General features: G+C 39.5%; 1 protein-coding gene across 1 annotated transcript in view; it reads left to right on the top strand.

Annotated features, from left to right (window-relative positions):
- Window positions 1–11,232: 11,232 nt before the first annotated feature.
- Window positions 11,233–12,129, top strand: part of HIVEP1 (HIVEP zinc finger 1) — a 197,764-nt gene continuing 196,867 nt past the window's right edge. Inside the window, exon 1 of the mRNA XM_066268381.1 lies at window positions 11,233–11,328. The gene's annotated coding sequence lies outside the window, so the exon portion shown is untranslated. The remainder of the gene's footprint in view (window positions 11,329–12,129) is intronic.

The following is a 12,129-nucleotide window of genomic DNA, read 5'->3' as shown; positions in this document are numbered from 1 at the left end:
AGATTACCAGAAAAATCAAGTTAGCTTTAAGGAAATTTTAGTGTCAAGAAATGCATACTATCAAATCTGCTGCTAAAAAGGAAAAAAAATAGGGAAAAACTCATGGACAATCAACATTGAGGTGATTTTTGGGAGGGGTGGGAGTGTTGGAGGGTATGGTGGATAAATCGTAATGGATGGAGACTTGACTTGGGAGGGTGAACATACAATAAAATGTACAGAAGATATGTTATGGAATTGTGCCCCTGAAACTTGTATAATTTTGTTAACCAATGTCATTCCAATAACTTCAATAAAAAGGGAAAAATAAAATAAAGGGATATTTACATTTTCCAAAAAAATCAGCTGCTAATATTTTTGCAGCACCCAAGGATTTTTTATTTAAGTACTGATCACTTTTTTTTCTGGCTTACTTTGATTTTTTGAGAACAGACACCGATAAAACATTTTCTTGACACTGCAGAATGACAGCTTGGCCTCCTGGGAATATGAATCATAGACCATTGTTATAAAGTAACTTGTGTTTGGAAATGTTTTTTAAAAAACGTTTATTGTATTGATTTTAGAGCAAGAAGAAAGGAGAGAGGGAGAGAGGAAGACAGGAACATAGAGTTACTCATGTATGTGCCCTGACTAGGGATCAAACTGGCAACCTCTGTGCTTCAGGAAGATGCTCAAACCAACCAAGCTATCTGATCAGGGCAGGAAACTTTTAAAAATAATAAGTTTGTGCCAAGACATTTTTTCTAAATAATAAAATAAAAGATTTCTTAATAATAAATCTCACTAGAAATTTGAGTGACATTGTGTGAATTTGTTTTTATAATATCAAAATGTGTAAAAGATTATCAGTTGCTCAAAATACTTAATAGGAATCTTTATTGAGATGGTGAAAAAAGTATTTTTAAAGAAAATCCAGAAGCTAACCACCATATCAGACTTTAGGACAATAGAAAATTATACTCTTATAGTAAGACAAATAGCAGAAAAGATACTGTTAGAGAAATGTCTGATTTACCTTTCTGGAAATAATTTTCCTTTGCTCCAGAGGGGTGAACTATGTAACTTTCTGAGAGAACATGGTTACGAATTGTTTTTCCATCAGAGCACAGTAGGGAGGGACTGTTTTGACTCTCTTGTTACTATGTGAGGGATGGAATTTTGCAACCAGAAGGTTCCACAGCAGTTGGAAATGACAGTTGTATGAGTAGCAAGCAGAAGAAAAATGTGTGTGTCCTGTTATTCCAGCTCTGAGCACTACATACCACAACTGTGCCAAGATTTCTGGCTTGCATCAATATTTTTTGTAATTACCACAACCTCTTACGTGTTATCCACTAATAGCAAAATATCTTACAATAACATCTACACTGTCTTTAGGTTAGAGTCTAAAACCTCTAACTAACCATTAGACAGCCATCTGGCTAGGTGATATTCATTATACACACACACACGCATACACACACACACACACATTTATAGCCTTATTTAGATACCTTATTATAACCCTTATTCCATTTCCAATCATCTACTATAAATCAAGCTCCACTTTTACAGAAATTAAAATGGCTGAAACTTAAAAAGCACTCAAACCATGTTAAAGTTTTTACCATGAGTATTATTGTCCTATATTTAGTGGCCCACTCTTATCTTTTATCCCCTTGCTTATCTCTGACTTGTGTATCAATATTACTTCATATTCCTTAACTTCTATAAAGTCCATATCTATTGCTTTCTCCAACTTACTCCAATTTGGATTTGGACTCCAGATTCTTAAGTTCCTTTATAATGATACCCACAGACATTTTGGCATGATAGAAACTACTATGAAAAGCAGATACCAATAAACTGAAAATAATAAATTAAGCCATGAGGTTTTAGAAACAGAAAATTAAACCAAATAGTATCAATATATAATGCTATTACATTGAGTTTAGGGAAGAAAAAAATGATGTGTTTAAGAAGCAATTCAGCCTGACCAGGTGGTAGAACAGTGGATAAATCATCGACCTGGGATGCTAAGGACCCAGGTTCAAAACCTTGAAGTTGCCGGCTTGAGCACAGGCTCATTAACTTGAGCATGGGGTCACTGGCTTGAGCATGGGATCATAGAAATGACCTCATGGTTGCTGGATTGAGCTCAAAGGTCTCTGGCTTGAGCAAGGGGTCACTGGCTTAGCCACAGCCTCTGGTTAAGGCAATTATGAGAACACAGTCAATGAACAATTAAAGTGCCGCAATTATGAGTTGATGTTTCTCATCTCTCTCCCTTCCTGTTTGTCTGTCTCTCACTAAAAAAAAAAAAAGGCAATTCAGTTGTAAAATTTCATTCATTCAATAAGCAGGTATTTGAGAAAAATTTTAGAGCTCAGTTACATATTTAAAAAACCCAGAGCTGGTGAGCTTAGAACCTGGTAAAGTTGGGAGTAACAGAGACATTACTGTAGACATTGGGAGTCAAGATGTGTTTGAAGGAAGGGAGCAATTGTAAGTTAGTGGGGGTGGAGCTGTGGGGTCAGCAGTTTATTTACAGGAAGTAGAAGATACCTCCAACTAATGATTAGAAGGGAAATTTGCAATGTTTTAGTGTTTTGTTGGCCTAACCTGTGGTGGTGCAGTGGATAAAAAGTCAACCTGGAATGCTGAGGTTGCCAGTTTGAAACCCTGGGCTTCCCTGGTCAAAGCACATATGGGAGTTGGGAGTTGATGCTTTTTGCTCCTTTCCCCTTCTCTCACTCTCTCCCCTCTTTAAAATGAATAAATAAAAATTTTAAAACAAAGAGAAATCTTTTAATGTTTTGTTGACTCCTGTAACTCGATCCATATGCCTAGTGTAACCCTGTGGGAATGCTGAAATTTTGCAATTATAGACATAACTCCTATTAAAATGAAAATAGCCATAGAATTATATTATTTATAATATATAATACTTTAAATCTGTATCAGGTTCTATTAGATAGGTCATTAGGTGGAAGTTTTGAAAATAAAGAACACTATCTGCTTCATAACTGTGTCTAAGCCCTACCTGCTGGCCCAGATCCTAGACTGCTGCCACTGAGAGGATCAAGGAAAGCTCAGACTCACTGGGATGCAGGTGGTCTAGGCTCAGCATATGTGGTGAGGCCTTCTATGGTCGTACTGTGAATATGTTACTTAACCTCTGTAAGTCTGACCTCCATTGTTAGTATCATGTAGATAACAACACTGTAGCAGCTGGTAATTTATTTTTAAAGAAACTTTATTTTGGATATTTTAGATTTACAGAAAATGTGCAAAGATTGTACAGAGTGCTCCCATATACCCTCAACCAGTTTTTCCCATTGTTAACATCTTACATTACTATGATACATTTGTCAAAAATTATAAACTGCCATTGGTACATTACTATTCACTAAACTCCAGTCTTTATTTGGATGTCAACAAGTGTTTCCATTAATGACCCCTCTCTATTCCAGGATCCCATTCAGGATATCATATTATATTGAGTTATCAGGTCTCCTCACTTTCCTGAGACTTATTTCAAGATTTAAAAGGTAATAAATGCTAACGCACGCTTAGTAGAGTGTGGAAATACAATAAAGAATTATTTATAACAGTGATAAGCACTGTTTTAAGCACTTTAGAAATATCAATATATCTAGTTGCCATAATAATTCTATGAAGACTCTAATTACATCCACTTTACAGATAAGTAAACCAAGGCACAGGAAGATCAAATAAATTGCCAAGTAATGTGCTTTTGGCAGAGCTGAGATTTAGTCTGTTCTGCTGGCTTCTAGTCCATATTGTATTCTCTGCCATAGTTTTTCTTAATTTTATACACATACACACTTTTTCTCTCTCTGTCTCTTTCAACATAAAATGCTTAAGCCATGAGACCTCAATCAAAACTTTGGCAGAGGAGAAACATTTTTTTTTAAATTTAGGAATACAGATTAAGAGCAAGCAAAAGGCAATGGAGTTGCTGGTGGTTAAGAATCAAGGCAGAGGAGCAACCATGACAGATCGAGCAATTCAGTCTCATACTATTCATCACCAGAATGCTGCAGCCCTGTGTAAACAGTTTCGACTTTCTCGGGAAGCAGCATGGCAGATTGGGAAATCCTACCCAAGGGGTCCTATACTACAATCTGCCCCTTCATTTGGAGTTAACCCTCAAGGACCCCTACCAGGACAACTTTGGCAAATGGATGTTACTCATATACCTTCATTTGGCAAACAGCCCTATGTCCACGTTACAGTGGATACATATTCTGGATTTATAGTAAGCTCTGTCAGAACAAGAAAGGCTGCTAAGCATGTTATAGCTCATTGTCTGTATGCATTGTTCTACTGTTGGATTTCCTAAACTGGTTAAATTGACAATGCTCCTGCGTATGGAGCAAAAGCATTTACTGTATTTTGTCATTCTTATAAGGTATTATTAAAGTGTACCCAGCAAATATTTTAAGGTCAATTTAAAAAAATTTAAAAGGGGGGAGTCATATCCTGGAACTCCTACAGGTCCACCATACCATGCTTTTTACTTAAAATTTTTTTTAATTTCTTTTGAATGCTGATGAATAGAACATGCCAAATCTTCTTCTCCTATAAACTTCTACCTTCTTTTTATTTGCTCCAGCTAATAACACTGTTTTGTCTTTTTCCAAATAGCTCCAGATATATGGAAAAGATTTATATAGGCAGATGGGGATCCTCAAACCCCTCAGCGAGATCTTCTGAGCATGGCTTTTAAGATACCAAGAGGCAGAAAAAGCCCAAAAGAGATCAGGGGAACCACCAGCTTTTAGAATATGCCCTTAAAGGCTCCAACGCCCCAAAGGGGTCTCATAGGATGCCATCTGCATCCTGCTTCAATAGTGGAAAGGAAGGTCATTGAGCTAAAGCCTGCCAGACTTACATGCCTCTGCTGTGAGGAAACAGGGACACTGGAAGGTAGACTTCCCCCTTGCTCCTCTAAGGGAGGGTTCAGTCTCTTCCAGCCCTGCACCAGCCACCTATGACCTAACCTTGCCCAGAATGCTGGGGTTTGCCACTGAAGGCTGAAGGTGCCCAGGGCCGTCAGCCCCATCTACGACACTGTGGATGAGCCTAGGGTATTTCTTCCAAGAAGCAGGTAAACTGATCTCATTTGCATAAGGGCCACTTAACTATGTCTTGCCTGAATAGTCAGGTTTTTTATTCTTCCCTCAAAGATCTCTGTTGTGGGTGTTGATAGTCCTATTTTCTGTTGCTTTGTTTAATAAATAGTGTTTCCTTTATTCCTCCTACTTCAATGCCCCACTCATATTTCAGGCTGGGACCTACTCCTAATTTAGAGCTCTCTTTCCCCCTTTTGCCAACTTCTATTATGAATCTACCTTTGCCACCCAGCTTAGTGTATTCCAATGTTCTCTTTACCAAGCCACAGTCGCAGAGCTCCAGGGAAAAGCAACCTGGTCTCATCTCTCCAGGCAGAGGAGAACAGAAGCTCCATATCCACACATGCTGCAGATGGCTTTTCCAGTCTACCTGAATCATTACCAGCTAGAAGCAGCGGTCATTGGGACTTGGACGTGAGCTATAAAGTATAGAATTGTGACAACAATACCAGTGCCATGCGGTCTTTTCCTGGATGTGGACTTTTCCTGGACTCCTGCCCTTTGTGATAGCTCCTAACAGACTGAACTGGGGTTGGGTTGCATTTTTCAGGGATTTGGCATGGTGCTGGGGCCAACTTGGACTTGGTGAACATGTTAAGGACACTACTCTTTTATGGATTCTTGCTGTATTGGCCAAGAGTTTGCTTAAAGGCTTTAATCACTGTAAAAAAAAATAGAAGACTAGATAAAGAAGATGTGGCACATATACACCATGGTATACTATTCAGCCATAAGAAATGATGACATCAGATCACTTACAACAAAATGATGGGATCTTGATAACATTATACAGAGTGAAATAAGTAAATCAGAAAAAAACAAGAACTGCAGGATTCCATACATTGGTGGGACATAAAAATGAGACTAAGAGACATGGACAAGAGTGTGGTGGTTACAGGGGGCGGGGTGAGGGAAGGAAGGAGAAGGAAAGTGGGTGGGGGAGGGGCACAAAGAAAACTAGATAGAAGGTGACAGAGGACAATCTGACTTTGGGTGATGGGTATGGAACAGAATTGAATGACAAGATAACCTGGACATGTTTTCTTTGAATATATGTACCCTGATTTATTGATGTCACCCCATTAAAATAAAAATTTATTTTTAAAAAAATAAAATAAATTAAATTAAAAAAAAAGAATCAAGGCAGATAGCCTGACCAGGCGGTGGTACAGTTGATGGAGCATTGGACTGGGATGTGGAGGACCCAGGTTCAAGACCCTGAGGTAGCCAGCTTGAACGCAGGCTCATCTGGTTTGAGCAAGGCTCATCAGCTTGGATCCAAGGTCGCTGGCTCGAGCAAGGGGTTACTTGGCCTGCTGTAGCCCCACGGTCAAGGCACATATGAGAAAGCAATCAATGAACAACTAAAGTGTCACAATGAAAAACTGATGATTGATGCTTCTCATCTCTCTCCATTCCTGTCTGTCTGTCCCTATCTATCCCTCTTTCTGACTAAAAATTAATAAATAAATAAATTAATTAAGAATCAAGGCAGATAAAGGAGAAGGATTTGGGAGCAGGAAGAAGGATAAGAGGATTGACTGTGAGTTCTCCTGTCAAGCTCTATGAGTAGCCAGCTTGGTGGTATTGTATAATACACATGACCCCTTCATATTTCAGTTTCCTAGTCTGTAAAATAAGCAGTTCCCTTTTATGAATATTATATTACATCAAGTCCAGAAATTAAACATTAGATATTAATGCAAAAGTAAGAATACACTCAAGTTGACATGAAAACCTTAGTAACTAAGCTGAAAGATGAGCAGGACTCGGGCTACAACAAAACTCTTTATTTGAGGCCATTTTGAGAGCAGGTCCTGGACAAGAAAAAACAGGACCTGAAAGTAACTAGCAGGACTGCATTCAGTTGTATAGAATTTACGGTCTTCCCCTTCATTTGCTCAATAAACATTTATTGCAACATCATTCCAGGTATTGGGGATTCAAATCAAGCCCCCTTCACTCATGACTCCCACATTTTACATGAGGACTGAGAGAAAATAGATAACTAAACCAGTACGATAGTTCCAGAATGTTAGATGTTATAAAGGAAAGTAATGGAGTGATGAGACAGAGAGTATGGGATAGAGGAAGTGATATACACGTTTTCGATAGGATAGATACTGAATGCTTAATTTACTTATGTTTGGGTTATGAATACACTAGAGAAAACAAGACCCGTTATTCCTCTGACAATCAATAAATGGGCCTTATTTATGATGCAGTGCAGATCATCATAAATGCAGATTTTTGTGCAGAAACCAAAACTGCTTTCCATAGGAGGTTTGAGAACTATTTTAATAGAAATGTTAAAAAGCAGAGTACACAATAATGTTTTAAGAGTAATTTATGAGTAATTCTTCCAGGAAGTAAGGAGACTAGAATGAAGTCCTTTTGGCCATCTGAGGCTATGATAAAATCAAATTAAGCATGTCCCAGTAGTGTTTTGCTTGGGTAAAGGAGATTGCAGTCTAAAGTAGAGCCTTCCAATTTTTTTAATGTGGTAGCATTATTAAAATAGTAATGATAGTTATAATAGTAGCCAACATAGTTATAATAATAGCTAACCGTCAATTCCAGGCATTTTCATCTAGTATTTCACTCAGTCCTCTCTTCACACCTACAAGCAATGTACTGAGGCTTAAGGAGATGGGAGCAACCTTTCCCACAGTCACCAATGTCCTCTTCAACTGAAATCCAGGTATGACTGAGCTCAAAGCCCATGTCAACTTATTTCATCTTCAAGCCTCTTTCCTAGGTCGGTATTAGTTCACTCTGCATTTCCATGTAAAGATCCTCTTGTCTGCTATCGAGTGAACTGTGCTCCTATCCCAATCCCCAAATTCATATTTTGAAGCCCAACCCTCAATGTGACTATATTTGGAAATAGGCTCTTTAGGAAGTAATTAAGTTAAATGAAATCATAAGGGTGGGACCCTGATCCCATAGGATTAGTGTCTAAGAAGAGACACCGGAGAGCTCACTTACTTGCTGTCTGTGTGGGCACCCTTGAAGGAAAGAACATGTGATGACAGAGTGAGGATATGGCTGGCCAGCTGCAAGGCCCGAAGACTGTTCTCACCAGAAACTGAATCAGCCTAACCTTGCTCTTGAATTTACAGCTTCCAGGTCTGTGAGGAAATAAATGTCTATTGTTGGAGTCACCGAGTCTGTACTTTGTTATGACAGCCTGAGCCAACTAATACAGAATATTAGATAATTGGACTAATACAGAGCCTTAGATTGTTGGACTAATACAGTGTCTTAGATTGTTACACTTGTTTGTTTTCACATCTTTAGATCACAGATAAGGTTGCATTGTTTTAGTTGAATGCAGTTACCTCTTTCTAGTGTTCCGCAGTAGGCTGCTTGTGGGCATTGCTTATGTGGAATTCTTTTAGGAACTTCAAGTATTACTTCTATCAGTCCTTTACTTCTTTAGCAGGTAGTACACCAAATAATACTCATTAAACTCTTTTACTAGTTGGCACTGAACTAGTGCTTATAAATAATGTTAGAAACCAGTTTCCTCACATTATATATCCTTTATGGTTAGTAATATCAACATTGGCATGAATGTGAATTATCTTTATTAAATCTCAAACATCACACCAACCCAACTTTCCTATTTTGATCACACAATCTACCAAGTTTCCAAAATTGAAACTGTGGGCTGTGTGTGTGTGTGTGTGTGTGTGTGTGTGTGTGTGACAGAGATAGAGAGAGGGATAGATAGGGACAGACAGACAGGAAGGGAGAGATGAGAAGCATCAATTCTTCCTTGTGGCTCCTTAGTCTCCTTAGTTGTTCATTGACTGCTTTCTCATATGTCTTGATTGAGAGGTTACAGCAGAGCGACAGACCCCTTGCTCAAGCCGGTGACCTCAGGGTTTGGAACCTGGGTCCTCCATGTCTCAATCCAATGCTCTATCTACTGTGCCACCGCCTGGTCAGGCAAAACTGTGAGCTTTTTAAAAAAATATTATTATTCTTTTTTCTTCTTTGCTCCACAGATGTAGAACATTAAGAATTACTGTAATATTTTTCACAAAATATCATCTTTAAGCTTTGAGTATCTCCATACTTTTTGGCTTCCAGTCACGGATCTACTATTTTCTAGCTCTGTAGCTACAGGCAGAGCACTTAGTATTTCTAAACCTCTTTCATCTGTTGTAGGCTTTATAGTGGAGATTGAGTTTATATAGAAAAGCGTGGCATGTCATAAGCTCTCAATAACTGTCAATCACTACCACAACCACTACTGATACTATTACTACTTCTGTTGACACCAATGCTACTATTATATCTTCTGCTAGTAAAAATACTACAATGATGGATCCTAAATCCATCAGTGACAATAATTTTCCTTAAAAAGTTTGTTTTCACGCAAACAAACTTTGTTTTCATGTCTCCAAATGACTACCAACTTAAGGCATACTTCAGAGACATTGCAGGTTTGATTGAGACCACCTCAATCAAGTGAATGTCACAAGGGAACAAACAAATTTTTTTATTTCCATTGAATATATAAGTTGTGTTTACACTCTACTGTAATCTAAGTGTGTATTATCTAAAAGAACAATGTACATACCTTAATTAAAAAATATTGCTAAAAAATGCTAACCATCATTTGAGCCTCCACTGGCTTGTAATCTTCTTGCTGGTTGAGGGTCTTGCCGTGATGCTGTTGAAAACACAGTATTTGTAAAGTGTAATAAAGGGAAGCATGCCTGTGTTTGCAGTATTACATCTTAATTCATTCCGTAATTCCTTCTTAATTCCTTCCTTTCCCCTGGTTGCCTGTTGCCTACCTATTCTGCTTCCATAGCTCATTACTGGAGAGCCCACCCTTCCTGTTTGCCTAGGACAGCCCAGGTTTGTGTCTCTCATCAGAGCACAGTTATTAATAACTTCCCTTTCCCTCTCAAAAGTGTCCAGTTTGCATGCTATATTTATATGCTCACTCTACTTTTTTCACATTTGTTTTGATTTTCCACTCTAGCAGAAGAACCACACACAGTTTACTTGCTCTCACAGTCATTTCCCTTGCCTGAAATGCTGTTCTCATACTCTTGCCGAATCATGAAAACTTTCCTTCAAAATCCTACTCAGAACTCAACTTCGGTATGGAACTTTCTTTCATAATCCTGCCCTCCACCCAATCTCAGCAATCATATAAATAACTCTGTATAACTTTAATTGGCTCTGTTTATAAGCTGCTTCTATCTTTTTCCCCCCTCTGGGTACTTTCCCACGTGTGTTTATCCTGTCTCCATTAATTTGCAAACTCCCAAAGGGCAAGGCCTGAACACAGGCTGGTGTGGCATAAAGTGGATGAATAGTTAAGGGCTGAATGGTAGACAGTGCAATCCTTCTTCATTACTAATCTTTTTTTTTTTTTTTTTTAAGCACCCTTTCTCAGTGCTTTGTTTGTGATGGTCCTAAGACTACTAACCTAATATAAATATATATCCAGTTTCTGCTAGTGTCCAGTTAGCTATTATACAGTCAACAGTTACAAGCTTTCCATAATGTGAGGGGGAGGGAGCCAGATATTCTAATGTATAGCAACGGTATATGAAAGGCATGTTATTAATGGAGTTTATTTCCTTCAGAGGTATATTCTTGTCTCTTCAAGGCCGCAGGTTTATTAAAAGAGGGAAATAACATTTACTTTTAAAACAGATCTAAAAACCAAACAAAGCCTCAGAAAACATACAATACTACCTTGTCCTAAGTCTGTGCTGACAGTGGAGGGAAATGAATCTCCAGAATTGCTACTAGATGCATGGATTGCTCATTTCAGTCCAGGTAACAAAGACAGGGCAAATGCTCCTTTTTCACAGCGGAGCTAAGAAGTGGGGATTCTTTACCGTGACCACCTGCTTCCTTCTCTTCAAACCAGCATATAAAATGGCAAATATCTGTATACCATTCTTGGCGCAGAGCTCACGGCATAAACCCACGTAGGTAGTGTACTAGATAAATAACATCAAAGCCCCAAGCATGGGCCAGAAAAGGAGGGGGGAGGGGGCAAAATCAGACTAGGAAACCAAGCGCCTCCCCCTAGCATTTCCTCTCACGCCCACTTCCAACCTAGGAGACTTTTGGTTTCTGCTTTTGTTGTTTTTAAAATGAAAACTTAAACCCAGGAAGCTTTGGTTTAGACTTTTGCGTTGCAGTTCGGGTAAGTTTGCTCTTGGTTCTTTTGTCTGGCGTCTGGCTTGGGAAGATACTGGGCGTTGGGCAGAGTTGGCTGGGTGCGCGAGGAAGGTTTTGTCGCCGGGTCGCCCTCAGGAGGAGGGGAAGCAGGGGTGGACAGGAAAGCCCAGCGCGCGCGGAGAGCGGAGGGGAGGGACCGGCGGCGGCGTGACCCGGTGGCCGCCAGAGAGGAACCTCGGGGAACTCCGCGTGGCGGTGGCGCTGCTGGGCTGCACGCAAGGCGGAGAGCAGGGGCCGCGCCAGGGGGGAGTCCGATCGGGGCCCAGCGGGGCAGATGCGTGGGAAACCGGGCTGGGAATCCGCGGGCAGCCGTGGCGGCACCGAGTGCGGTGGACGCAGTGGGACGGCGCAGTCCCGCGACAAAGCGGGAGGAATTCAGTCCTCTCAAATTTGCTCAGCAAAGAAAATGTGTGCAGAACCTCTTAGTGACACTACCCTCTCTCACTTGAACATCAGTCCCGGAGAGGGGCTGCAAATGAGTTCACAAGAGTAGCAGAGATGCAGCCGGAGAGAAATAGGCCCCTAGCCCCTTATTTGTGTATTTACTTATTTACTTATTTATTTATCAGAGCACTATCACCTCCCCCATTTGTTTAAGACATTTTGACAATTGAAACTGTTTACCGCTCACATTTATCTTCTTAAAAAATTTTGTCTCTACATTCCCTTTATAAAAGATACAATTTAAGAAACTATTTAAATTTGCCACAAAACAAGCCGAAACTAACTACTTTATAGTTTAGCTAGCTTTCCTTACTTTCTGCTA

Source organism: Saccopteryx bilineata, chromosome 3 (genome assembly GCF_036850765.1).
Source record: "Saccopteryx bilineata isolate mSacBil1 chromosome 3, mSacBil1_pri_phased_curated, whole genome shotgun sequence".
Taxonomy (NCBI): Eukaryota; Metazoa; Chordata; class Mammalia; order Chiroptera; family Emballonuridae; genus Saccopteryx; species Saccopteryx bilineata.
This window is presented reverse-complemented; position numbering and strand designations above follow the sequence as displayed.